General features: G+C 44.9%; 1 protein-coding gene across 3 annotated transcripts in view; it reads right to left on the bottom strand.

The window, feature by feature from the left end:
- Positions 1-14333, bottom strand: part of RBM18 (RNA binding motif protein 18) — a 43772-nt gene that overhangs the window by 20635 nt on the left and 8804 nt on the right. The gene's annotated exons all lie outside the window — the stretch shown is intronic.

Genomic DNA, 14333 nt, shown 5'->3' with positions numbered 1-14333 from the left:
TCTCCCGGCCAGACCAGCTGAGCACTGAGGAGGTTTCAGCACCGACCACCCTCGGAGCAAAAGCTGGCTTCCCGATGGGGATAACCTTTTAGTCTCGTCCTATTTTCAGTTCCCAGCAGAAATACAGGGGGCTTCTGCAGATGAGAAACCACAAATCAAGCCCTCAGAGACACGAGCCCCGCACGATTACAGGGAGTAAGGCAAATCTGAAATAAAGCGCAGGTTACAACCCTCATCATTTATCAAACTCTCTGTTTGCTGTTAGTGAATGGGAACATGTGCAACAACTTGAGACTGAAAACTCACATGAACCTAATATACTGCAAGTGCAGCCGGAACAGGAACACACTGACCATGTGTTCCTTATGATGCTACATAGCATAAAATATCAATCTACACTGCGAGCGTTTCCACTACAAGACGGACGACAATACGGAAAACAGAATAAACTGCTTCCCCATAGTGGGTATTGCAGTGCCTCCTCTCAGCAGCAGATACAGCCTTCAGCAATAGTCACAGCACTGACTGCCTTCCCTCTAGTAGTCACATTAGTGGCCTCTTCATCCAGGAATCATTGTAGTGTACTCACTGCCTTGTAGTCACAGCAGCGCCCCTACACACACACACACACACACACACACACACACACACACACACACACACACTGATCAGCATGCTCAGCTGCTCAAAGAGGTCACAGGATCACTATCCATTCAAATCTTTCACTGGTTTATTAAAAATGTACTGCATAAATCAGTCAAAAATTGGGTAAACAAACACGACTCTTATGGCATAACGGGAAAAACAAAATACCATATTTTCCGGCATATAAGACGACCCCCAACTTTTCCAGTTAAAAAAAATCGCCGTATAAGACTACCCCTCTTCCAACGGACATACGGTAAAAATTAGCGGCAAACACTGCTTCTGATCGGCAGTGAAACCATCCCCGCTGGTCAGAGAGCCGCGGTTCCCACGCTGTCAAATGACAGCAGGAGCACTCAGCTGTGATCAGAGATACAGTTTAGGTTCATATATATTTGGACAGAGACAACATTTTTCTCATTTTGGTTCTAGACATTACCACAATGAATTTTAAACAAAACAATTCAGATGCAGTTGAAGTTCAAACTTTCAGCTTTCATTTGAGGGTATCCACATTAAAATTGGAAGAAGGGTTTAGGAGTTTCAGCTCCTTAACATGTGCCACCTTGTTTTTAAAGGGACCAAAAGTAATTGTACAGATTAAATAATTGTAAATAAAATGTTCATTTCTAGTACTTGGTTGAAAACCCTTTGTTGGCAATGACTGCCTGAAGTCTTGAACTCATGGACATCACCAGACGCTGTGTTTCCTCCTTTTTGATGCTCTGCCAGGCCTTCACTGCGGTGGTTTTCAGTTGCTGTTTGTTTGTGGGCCTTTCTGTCTGAAGTTTAGTCTTTAACAAGTGAAATGCATGCTCAATTGGGTTGAGATCAGGTGACTGACTTGGCCTTCAAGAATATTCCACTTCTTTGCTTTAATAAACTCCTGGGTTGTTTTGGGTCATTGTCCATCTGTAGTATGAAACGACGACCAATCAGTTTGGCTGCATTTGGCTGGATCTGAGCACACAGTATGGCTCTGAATACCTCAGAATTCATTCGGCTGCTTCTGTCCTGTGTCACATCATCAATAAACTCTAGTGACCCAGTGTCACTGGCAGCCATGCATGCCCAATGAAAAGGACAATTGTGATCAAACACTGCCTCCACCGTGTTTTACAGATGATGTGGTATGCTTTGGATCATGGGCTGTACCACGCCTTCGCCATACTTTTCTCTTTCCATCATTCTGGTAGAGGTTGATCTTGGTTTCATCTGTCCAAAGAATGTTCTTCCAGAACTGTGCTGGCTTTTTTAGATGTTTTTTTAGCAAAGTCCAGTCTAGCCTTTTGATTCTTGATGCTTATGAGTGGCTTGCACCGTGCAGTGAACCCTCTGTATTTACTTTCATGCAGTCTTCTCTTTATGGTAGATTTGGATATTGATACGCCTACCTCCTGGAGAGTGTTGTTCACTTGGTTGGCTGTTGTGAAGGGGTTTCTCTTCACCATGGAGATTATTCTGCGATCACCCACCACTGTTGCCTTCCGTGGGCGCCCAGGTCTTTTTGCATTGATGAGTTCACCAGTGCTTTCTTTCTCAGGATGTACCAAACTGTAGATTTTGACACTCCTAATGTTGTAGCAATTTCTCGGAAGGGTTTTTTCTGTTTTTGCAGATTAAGGATGGCTTGTTTCACCTGCATGGAGAGCTCCTTTGACCGCTTGTTTCCTTCACAACAAAACCTTCCAAATGCAAGCACCACACCTCAAATCAACGCCAGGCCTTTTATCTGCTTAATTGAGAATGACATAACAAAGGGATTGCCCACACCTGTCCATGAAATAGCCTTGGAGTCAATTGTCCAATTACTTTTGGTCCCTTTAAAAAACAGGGTGGCACATGTTAAGGAGCTGAAACTCCTAAACCCTTCATCCAATTTGTAAGTGGATACCCACAAATGAAAGCTGAAAGTCTGAACTTCAACTGCATCTGAATTGTTTTGTTTAAAATTCATTGTGGTAATGTCTAGAACCAAAATTAGAAAAATGTTGTCTCTGTCCAAATATATATGGACCTAACTGTATAAAGTTTACCTCCAGTCACTGGTGTCAGCTGATGGGACTACTGCTCCCATCATCCGACACCTGCTGCTGCTAATTACAGTGACTGCAGGAGTGGCGGATGGGAGTATTCATCAGCCACTCCTGCGCTGTAAATAAATAATTAAAAGGAAAACCGGCATGTTTTCCCCTGTATTTTTGCTAACCAACCAGGCAAAACTCTCAGCTGGGGGCTGCAACCCTCAGCTGTCAGCTTCAGCAAGGCTGGTTATCAAGAAAAGAAGTGTCCCCACGTTGTTTTATTAAATTATTTAAATAATTAAAAAAAAACAGCATGGGGTGCCCCCATTGTTGACAAGCAACCTTGCTAAAGCTGACAGCTGGAGGCTGGCATTCTTAGGCTGGTAAGGGGCCAAGGATATTGGCCCTCCCCCAGCCTAAAAATAGCAGACCGCAGCTGCCCAGAAAGGCACATCTATTAGATGTGCCAATTCTGGCGCTTTGCCCGGCTATTACCACTTGCCCAGTAGCGATGGCAAGTGGGGTTCATATTTGTGGGGTTGATGTCACCTTTGTATTGTCAAGTGACATCAAGCCCATGGCTTAGTAATGGAGAGACGTCTATAAGACACCTATCCATTACAAATCCTATAGTTATATGGTAAATAAAGACACAGCCAGAATAAAGTCTTTTATTAGAAATAAAACAAAACAGTTTTCCAATTTTATTTAAACACCCAATTCCAGCGAGGCCCTCGATCTCCTGTAATAAACCAAAAATTATAAAACAACAATATGCCATACCTGTCCGTTGTTCTGTCCCACGCCGTAATCCACGTCTGAAGGATAAAGTTTTCAACCAGGATGGTGCCAAGATGCAACTGTCCAGGCTGAAACCCATTGGGGAATGAGCGGCTGCGAGCGCAGTCTCAGAGACCGGTGCGGACATCATCAAGGTTACGTCCGGTCACTGAGGCTCCGTTCCCAGCCGGGATGAATTGCCGTGACCTCGGTGACATCCCCACTAGCACCGTGAGAGTTTTTCTAACAGTGCTAGCGGGGATCTCACCGAGGTCACAGCACGGCTAGGAAATTAGCCTTTGTGACATCACCGCTAGTCACTGAGGCTGCGCTAGGAGCAGTTCAGTCACCAGCGGTTCTCAGCCTGGACCGTTGCATCTTGGCACCGTCCAGGTTGAAAACTTTATCCCCCCAGACATGGATTACGGCGTGGGACAGAACAACGGACAGGTATGGTATATCGTTGTTTTATTTTTTATTTTATTTTTTTTTTTTACAGGAGATCGAGGGCTTTGGTGGAATTAGGCGAGGTCGTATGTATGGTTTAATTGAGATTAAATGAGTCTGTGTCATTCTTTCAATTAAAGGACTTTATTCTTGGTGTGTGTTTTTATACAATGTGACTGTGGGGTTAGTAGTGGGGGTGCCTAAATGACGCCTCTCCATTACTAACCTCGGGGCTTGATGTCACCTAACACAAAGGTGACATCAACCCCCCCAACTATCACCCCACTTGTCACCGCTACCGGGCAAGTGGGAAGAGCCGGGCAAATCGCCAGAACTGGCGCATCTAATAAATGTGCCTTTTCTGGGCAGCTGTGGGCTGGTATTTTTAGCCTGGGGGGGATATACATGGCCCCTTACCAGCCCGAGAATACCAGCCTCGTGCTATTTGCTTTAGCAAGATTGGTTGTCAAAAATGGGGGGGACCCCACGTCGTTTTTTTTATTTATTTAAATAATTTAAAAAAACAGTGGGGGACCCCTCTATTCTTGATAGTCAACCTTGCTAAAGCAGACAGCTGAGGGTTGCAGACCCAGTTGTGAGTTTCACCTGGCTGGTTAGCAAAAATACAGGGGGACCCACGCCGCTTTTTTAAAAAAAATTATTTATTTACAGTGCAGGAGCAATGAATACTCCCATCTTCCGCTCCAGCTCTCACTGTTATTAGCGGTTGCAGGTGTCGGATGATGGGATCAGTAGCTCATGCTGTGTTTTGGAGGCCCCCCGAGGAAGCGACCGCGAAATGCGCGTAGGGGCGCGTTCCTACACGTGGTCACGGATATGGGTAAGATTAACCCTTAACTGTCTTGTCTGCATCCCGCATTTGTCTGTCTCATATGCCTGGATCCATTTATTAGAAACTGCTGCTATGACTTTGGGGATCTACTACAGGGGATATTTTTATATGGAGACTTAGGGAAATTTTCCCATGGCTTTTTACTATGGACTTAGGGATACAATCTAATTTCAAGGGTTAGCACTTGCTACTTACCAGCCCATTTATATCCCCTCCACTAATTAGGATTGTTTTTCAATCGGCACTCCCGGCTCTTGTTCTAACACCTGTCTGTTTCTTATTATGTTGTACTACATACTGTATATATCTGTATTTTAAAATTTACATGACTACATTAAAGACTTCTTTAATAATTTGAGATTATTGTAGTATGGTGGTTTTTGCTCCATTTTTTTGTGTTGTTATATGATAGGGGCTCCATAGAGGCTTCCTCTTCAAGTTTCTTCTGGATCACACAGGTGATACCAGTATTATGTACTCTGTACTTGGGACTTTGTTGTTTATTGTGTTTTGACAGTGTGGGAACCGTGGCTCTCTGACCGGCGGGGATGATTTGACCGCCGATCAGAAGCGGTATTTGCCGCGCTGTCATGCACATGACAGCGCGACACACACACGGTGTACGGGCAGCCGAACAGTACGGAACTTTACCGTTCAGGTTCGCCCATCTCTACTACTGAGGACTGCAGTGAAGTGGCGCAGGCGCGCTTGTGCGAGATCTGAGGCAGAGAAGGAGGTAATAGGATACAAGGGCGGGCCAGGCGGGTGAAAGAGGAGTGTTTTTTTAGGCACAGCGCCGCTCTTTTTTCCATACCCCAGGCGTCCCGGACACCTGCACTTGCTTCACTTACTCCTTCTCGGTGAGGCACCCCCTCACCTCTTCATCGGGACTGCTCCCACCACATGCAGCGACCGCAGATTGCTCCGCACCCGCACTATAAGACGACACCCAGTGTATAAGACGACCCCTGACTTTTGAGAAGATTTTCAGGGGTTAAAAAGTTGTCTTATACAGAAAACACGGTAGCATATGGTACAGGCTGTGTGGCTGCGGGGATCAGAGGAAAAAAAACAAGGATCAGTTCTCTTTAACACGAGCACAACTCTAGAGATCTCATCTCCAGACACAGTGAACACTGAATGAGTCCAAATGCTCGACATTTACCTTCTGGACCACAACCTGTGGTGGTGATATGGTGAACAGTCTCCCACTCACTCTCACTGTTCACCAAAACATCTAGCCCTATTGTGGCCGATTAACCCCTCTCAGCACATAACATGCTGGAGCATACTTCTGGGTATTACGGTTGTGCTATGATGGGGAGAGAACACTAGAACAACCCGGAAGTGGACCCTCTGGGTCACGGCTCCAGAGCCCCCGCGGGCGAGCTGACCAGGTGGAGCCACCCCCTATACAGGGAGTGTTAGGGGCAGGCCCACAGGGGATGGAACAGTGACAGCCAGAGCCAAAGGGGTGACTGGGGTAGGCACCAGGGAGACAGAGGTGGAGAGTACGAGCTGTAACAGAAGTGGGGTTACTGAGACCACGGAGCGAGAGAGGCGAAGGGACCAGGAGCACCTGGGGATGGCGGAGGCTGGAGGCTGCAAGAGGGAGAGAGACATAGTAATACAGTGGACAAGGACCTCAGGGTGGACAGACAAGGGCACCCGTAGGCAAGAGGTACACAGACAGCCTGCCAGAGATGGTAGTACGGAGGGAGACACAGGAGCAGGGACAGAGACAGGGACATGGAGCGAAGCAGGAGGAGGAGAACACAGAAGCTACGAGTGGTAGCGCAGGCAGAACAGACAAGGTAGCGGTATAGGGCCTGAAGGAAGGGCGAGCGCTGGCCGAGCAGACAGCGTCACCACATCGGATAAACAGGCGTCTTACCTGGGTTGACGCCGAGAAGAAATAGGCGATGGGTGCCGCCATGTTGGGGGCGGAGCCACCGCGTCACTGCTCCCAGAAGTCAGAGCGCCGAGTTGAACGTCGGGCGCAGGCGCGCAGGGCCAACGCCGGGGACACCGGATGTCAGAAGCGGGGACGCGCCGCGGAGCGGGAGCGCGCCGGGAGGTGTGCACGGGAACGCGCAGGTAAGTAATGGCGCCGGAGGGGGGCATGACATTGGGTTCATATCACTGAGGCTAACATCCTCAGTGACACGTATCTTCCCTCCAGTATTTTTGCATCAGAATGAGGCTTCATAAATTTACACTGTAACAAAGACTTCCAGCTCACACAGAGAGCGCAGTATAATGTGGAGAGTCTGAATCACAGTCACATCACTTAGAAAAGTAGTACAACGCTGGATACCGGAGAGGACGGCGATCGATGGGAATATTAATACACTGACACTAAACTAAATTTTACACAGTTTTAGGGGAACAAAGGTTAATTGGAGGCTTCTTTAAAGCAGAATATCATTGGCATACAGTTATAGCCATTTTGTGCAGTGGACCTGCTTACATTTAGAAATATGGTGGGAATCGAGCCTGAGGGTTGTTCACGTTACAGTTGCAGGAATCAGCCAAGTGAGTACATGCAAAAAAAAAAAACAAAACAAAACAAAAAACCCAAAAGAGGAACTAAAAGGTCCCGCTCTGCTTCTGTGTGGCCATATTTAAGGCATGGATATGTTTCTAGAAGTGCTTTTCGACATTCATAAAAAAAATAGGATATACCCGTGGTAAAGGTGGACACATACAGTATAAGTATACAGGATACTACATAGTTAGGGTATGTGCACACGTTGCAGATTTGTCTGCACAATTTTCTGCACAGAATCTGCATCATCTCTTGGCAGAATCCGCAGGTCAAAATCCGCGTTTTTTTTTTTAACGGATTTTGTGCGTTTTTTTGTGCGGATTTCCTGCGGATTGGCATGCGTTTTTACCCCTACAGATTTCTCTAATGGAATGGGTGTAAGAACGCGTGCGGATCCGCAAAAAGAATTGACATGCTGCTTAAAATAAACCACTGAGGATTCCGTGCGGAATTTTTTTGCAGCATGTGCGCAGCAATTTTTTTCCCCATTGATTTACATTGTACTGTAAATCACTTGCGGATCTGCAGCGATTCTGTGCAGAAAATCTGCTGCGGATCCGCAGCAGATCTACAACGTGTGCACAAACCCTTACCGTACCTCCGATTATCTTTTTCTGTGTTTTTTTTTTCTTCAAACATACTCGCTAACCAAATCAGGGATATACATGAACGCCACAACAATGAGAAAAGGTCACAACATAGGATATATCAGTCACATATTATCCTGTATGTGACATCTGCAGGGGCGTAATGATCGCGGTTGTAGAGAGTGTGACCGTGACCAGGCCGACGAGTCAGGGGATCCGCTGACACCCTCATTTGCAGCTGAATGCACCCCAGGTCGCACATTCAGGTGGACTATACAGCAGCACAGAGAGTAACCTGCACTGCAATAGCTGTAGCGGCCGCCGGCCAATATCAGAGACCGGCAGCTGACGTCAGTGTGCTGGTCATGGCGGTGCATGACAACCTTACTATGTGCCGCTCAGCCCCCTGCGCTGGCTATGGAGAAGGAAGAGCACACTCCTCGCTGCGGGAGTGCAGACTGTTAAGAGATTTCAGTTGGGTTTTTTTGTGTTTAAAAGTGTTAGATAGCGGACATTGTTACTGGGGTCACTGTCCAAATTTGCATCGGGGCCCAGAGGATTCTACTTACACTATGAACCATCTGACATCTGTGCACACAGTACACCACAGCCCGTATACAAATTAGTATATACTATACTGTGGCTACAGACACCAGATGGTATATAACAATGTGTACACTGGGTGCGCTATACTGTGCACATATACAGTATTATATGCACTGACTAATCCTGGCCACAGGACCTCGCAAGATATAATATATGGGTATATACTGTATGTACACTGTGTGATGTCCTCAAGGCTCAGGATCAGATAGTGCCGGGTGCTGTATACAGTGTCTGCAGTCTCTATCTGACCCTCACTAAGTTATTGCTGCAGACTGAATTTCCATACAGATTGGGTGACGCTGGAGCCGATAACCCCACTGACAGCGCGACCTGATCTGTGCGACGCTTCAGTCTCCTGCAATTAATCAGAAAGTAACTCAGATAGAAGGACTGCAGACAGACGCCTTATCTGGCCATGAACATACCAGCAGCCTGAGGGGAGCCTTGTCCTATTATCCGAAGAACATCCAAGATCTTCTGCCTCGCCCCGGCAGACCCGATGTTGTGCTCACAAACTCCTCTCTGTCCAGTAAAGGCAGCCAGGCGCAGCAGATGACATGAGTTCAGCAGACGCAGCCCACAGAGTGTGGACGTCTCTGTAAGGCTGGGATGCAGTGGGCACTTGTACACATTTAAATGTACAGAGCCGGCACCTGCTTTCCAGCAGAACAGCCAAAACAGCTGCTGTGGGGATTCACCCGTTCAGGGGTAAAAAAACAAGGCTCAGCTCTCAGTTCTCATCTCCAGACACACCAAACACTGAATCAGTCAAAAGGCTCCACTTTTACCTTCTGAATCACACCCTGAGGTGGAGATATGGTGAACAGCCTCCCACTCACTCTTCAGCTGTCCACCAAAACACCAAACCCTATTATGGCCGTTTAACCCCTCTCATCACATAACATGCTGGAGCATACTTCTGGGTTCATATCAGTGAGGCTAACATCCTCAGTGACACATATCTCCCCTTCAGTATCTTACCTTACCACAAATATAGTACCCTGGAACAATCAGTCATCTCACTCTCTAAGGCCTCTTTCACACTTCAGTTTTTTACAATCAGTCACAATCCGCCAGGTTTTGAAAAAAACGGATCCTCAATTTTCTTTTGAGGATCCGTTTTTTTTCCCCATTGACTTCCATTACTGGCGGATTGCCGTCCGTTGCATCCATTTTTTTTGCGGATCTGCCAAGAGTTGCTGTCCGTCACCATCCTCAAAGATTTCAAAACGGAGCTTGCAACGTTTTTTCCTCTGGCAGATCCTCCAATTTAACCCGAAATTCTTTCTGGGTGCCGGACAAAAAAAATTCTCTCTCTCTCTCCCTCCTTCTCTCTCTCTCTCTCTCCTTCTCTCTCTCTCTCTCCCTCCCTAAGAGGAAAAACATAACCCCTTAGACCCCATTCCAGGGCCTCTCATACAACCAAATAATATCTCATGCTTTGCTCTGAGGAAGGGCATGTCAGGCTTAGCACTCTCAACAAGGAGAGACGATACCCCTTAGACTTCTCGCTTGTAGTCACAACAGCTTCTCATTTCTCTTATAGTCAACGCTAGGACAATTTTCCATTAGGTATGACAGTAGTCCTCTACTTCTACTTTTTAGTCACTGTCATGATCACTTTTCCTTTGGTATGAAGGCAGTGTTGACTTCTCCCTGGTCACATCAGTGCCTCACTGCTCGCTTTCCCAAGTAGTCACTTTCCTTCAGTATCCCTATCAATTAGTTTTCCCTTCCCCACAGTGCTCACAGCCATGTAAACCTGCTCCAGCAGCAGAGCATGGTGGCTATCCTTCCCTTTATATCAAGTAATTAGGAAAGTCTGTTCACATCACTGGGAGATTAGCAAAAAGTTGTAGATCTGCCTTAAGGCCCTTTTACATTTAGCGATGCACCATCGATCCAACCAGCGATCCGACCCGGTCAGGATCGCTGGTGCATCGCTAAATGATCGCTAGTGAGCTTTCATACAGAAAGATCTCACAGCGATGCAGCAGCGACGCAGCGCACGATACTCACCTTTCACACACAGCGATCCTGACGTCCTCCCGCCCGCCTCCACGCGTCGCTGGACGTCACAGCAGGAAGTCTCAGCAGGAAGTGCCCGACGAGAAATGGAGCCGGACATTCTCGCGCGATCAGCGATGAGCAGCGGGGGAGCCGGTCGCTGGTAAGTATCACACATAGCGATATCGCTAGCAATATCGCTATAACCTCACAAAACCAGTGACGTTTTAGCGATATTGCTAGCGATATTGCTTAGTGTAAAACCCCCTTTATGCGATGATGTCCTAGTTAAGATGTCTGATGATAAACCTGGGAGAAATTCATGGCCGTCTGTGGGGAGTTTCATGATCTAGAAAGGAGCTGCAGACACAATGATACACAATTAACATGAACTCCTCAGAAGTTCCAGGGCACAGGTCACCAGCCACAGTTACATTACATTTGAGGAGAAATAACCATATTTTGGTCTGGTACGTATCAGTGTCTTTCCATGAATCTCACTCTTAGATTAGCTAGCATTCCTACAAGACAGAGAATGAGAATCACAGCCAAGTATCAGCCAGTGACACAAAGCATTCATACCTAATCAATGAAAGACACTCACTGCTCAAGTTCATGTAGAAACCCAAAAGAAATATATATATCTGTGGAAGCATCATCAGGACCCAGAGACACAACTGTAATGTATATCTGCAGAGGTATCATAAGGACCCAGACACAAGAGTGTAGTGTATATCTGGGAGGTATCATCAGTTCCCACACATAAGTGTAATGTATATCTGCAGCGGTATCATCGAGACCCAGACACACAAGTATAATGCATATCTGTCACAGCGATCTGTCACATGACAGCTATGTCCCCCCTGGGACAATGTAATAAAGTTTTTAAAAAAAAAGTAAAATTAATTTATAAAAAAATCGCTAATTAAAAAAAAAAAAATATTCCCTAATAAATTCAATTTTTGGAAATAAAAAAAACAAAAAAAAAAACAATAAAAAGTACACATATTTAGTATCGCCGCGTCCGTAATCACCCATTAGTTAACCCCTTTAGCGAACCCCTTAAAAAATAAAAATTAAAAACAAAGCAAAAAATAATTATTTATTATCATATTGCCGAACAAAAATTTCAATAACGCGCGATCAAAAAGACGCATATAAATATCCATGGTACCGCTGAAAACGTCATCTTGTCCCGCAAAAAATGAGCCACAACACAGCATCATCAGCGAAAAAATAAAAAAGTTATAGCTCGCAGAATAAAGCGATGCAAAAATAATTATTTTTTATATAAAATGTTTTCATTACATAAAAGCGCCAAAACATAAAAAAAGACATAAATGAGGTATCACTGTAACCGTACTGACCCGAGTAATAAAAGCGCTTTATCAATTTTACCGCATGCGGAACGGTGTAAATGCACCCCCCAAAAGAAATTCATGAAATGCTGGTTTTTGTTCATTCTGCGTCCCAAAAATCGGAATAAAAAGCGACCAAAAAATGTCACGTGCCCGAAAATGGTACCAATAAAAACGTCAACTCGTCCCGCAAAAAATAAGACCTCACATGACTCTGTGGATCAAAATACGGAAAAATTATAGCTCTCAAAATGTGGTGATGCAAAAACTATTTTTACAATAAAAAGCGTCTTTTAGCGTGTGACAGCTGCCAAACATAAAAACCCGCCATAAATAGTAAATCAAACCCCCCGATATCACCCCCTTAGTTAGGGAAAAATAATAAAATAAAAAAATGTATTTATTTCCATTTTCCCATTAGGGTTAGGGCTGAGATTAGGGTTAGGGGTGTGTTGTGGTTAGGGTTGGAGTTAGAATCAGGGGTTTCCACTGTTTGGGCACATCAGGGGCTCTCCAAACACAACATGGCGTCTGAGCTCAATTCCAGCCAATTCTGCGTTGAATAAGTCAAATGGTGCTCCTTCCCTTCCAAGCTCTGCCATGTGCCCAAACAGTGTTTTACCCCCACATATGGGGTATCAGCCTACTCAGCACAAATTGCAAAACAATTTTTGGGGTCCTATTTCTCCTGTTACCCTTAGGAAAATAAAAAATTGGGGGCAAAAATATCATTTTTGTGGAAAAAAAATATGATTTTTCTATTTTCACGCCCGGGCGTTCTAAACTTCTGTGAAGCCCTTGGGGGTTCAAAGTGCTCACCACACATCTAGATAAGTTCCTTAGGGGGCCTAGTTTCCAAAATGGGGTCACTTGTGGGAGTTTCAATAGTTTAGGCACATCAGGGGCTCTCCAAACGCGACATGACACTTGCAGACCATTCCATCAAAGTCTGCATTCCAAAAAGTCACTACTTACCTTCAGAGCCCCAACGTGTCCCTATACAGTAGTTTTCTCCCACATATGGGGTATCAGCGTACTCAGGACAAATTGCACAATAACTTTAGGGGTCCTGTTATCCTTGGAGAAATAAAAATTGAAGGTGAAAAGATCATTTTTGTGGAAAAAATATGATTTTTTAATTGTATGGCTGTACGTTATAAACGTCTGTGAAGCCCTCGGGGGTTTAAAGTTTTCACCACACATCTTGATAAGTTCCTTGGGGGGTCTAGTTTCCAAAATGGTGTCATTTGTGGGGGTTTCCACTGTTTTGGTATATCAGGGGCTTTCCAAACGCAACATGGCGTCCGATCTCAATTCCAGCCATGAAAGTCAAATGGCGCTGCTTCCCTTCCGAGCTCTGCCATGCGCCCAAATAGTGGTTTACACCCACATATGGGGTATTGGAGTACTCAGGACAAATTGCACAATAACTTTTAGGGTCCTGCTACCCTTAGGAAAATAAAAATTGGGGGTGAAAAGATCATTTTTGTGGAAAAAATATGATTTTTTAATTGTACAGCTGTACGTTATAAACTTCTGTGAAGACCTTGGGGGTTCAAAGTTCTCAACACATATCTAGATAAGTTCCTTGGGGGGGCCTAGTTTCCAAAATGGGGGTCACTTGTGGGGGGTTTCCACTGTTTAGGTACATCAGAGGCTCTCCAAACGTGACATGGCGTCCGATCTAAATACCAGCCAATTTTACATTGAAAAAGTCAAACGGCGCTCCTTCCATTCTGAGCTCCGTCATGCGCCGAAACAGTGGTCCCCCCTACATATCAGGTATCAGCGTACTCAGGACAAATTGCACAATAGCTTTTGCAGTCCAATTTCTCCTGTTACCCTTGGTAAAATAAAAAAAATTGGACCTGAAGTAATTTTTTTGTGAAAAAAAGTTAAATGTTCATTTTTTTTTAAACTTTCAAAAAATTCCTGTGAAGCACCTGAAGGGTTAATAAACTTCTTGAATGTGGTTTTGAGCACCTTGAGGGGTGCAGTTTTTAGAATGGTGTCACTTTTGGGTATTTTCTATCATATAGACCCCTCAAAGTGGCTTCAAATGTGATTCGGTCCCTAAAAATAAAATGGTGCTCCAAAAATGAGAAATCGCTGATCAACTTTTAACCCTTATAACTTCTTAAAAAAAAATTTTGGTTCCAAAATTGTGCTGATGTAAAGTAAACATGTGGGAAATGTTAGTTATCAAGTTTTTTGTGTGCCATATCTCTGTGATTTAAGGGCATAAAAATTCAAAGTTGGAAAATTGTGAAATTTTCAAAATTTTTGCCAAATTTCCGTTTTTTTCACAAATAAAAGCAAGTTATTTGGATGAAATTTTACCACTAACAGGCAGTACAATATGTCACAAGAAAACTATGTCAGACTCACCGGGATCCACTTAAGCGTTTCAGAGTTATTACCTCATAAAGGGACAGTGGTCAGAATTGTAAAAATTGGCCCGGTCATGAACGTGCAAAC

This window comes from Dendrobates tinctorius, unplaced genomic scaffold, assembly GCF_039654945.1.
Source record: "Dendrobates tinctorius isolate UK_male_01 unplaced genomic scaffold, ASM3965494v1 ptg000034l, whole genome shotgun sequence".
Taxonomy (NCBI): Eukaryota; Metazoa; Chordata; class Amphibia; order Anura; family Dendrobatidae; genus Dendrobates; species Dendrobates tinctorius.
The sequence above is the reverse complement of the archived record's forward strand: the minus strand, read 5'-3'. Positions and strand labels throughout refer to the sequence as shown.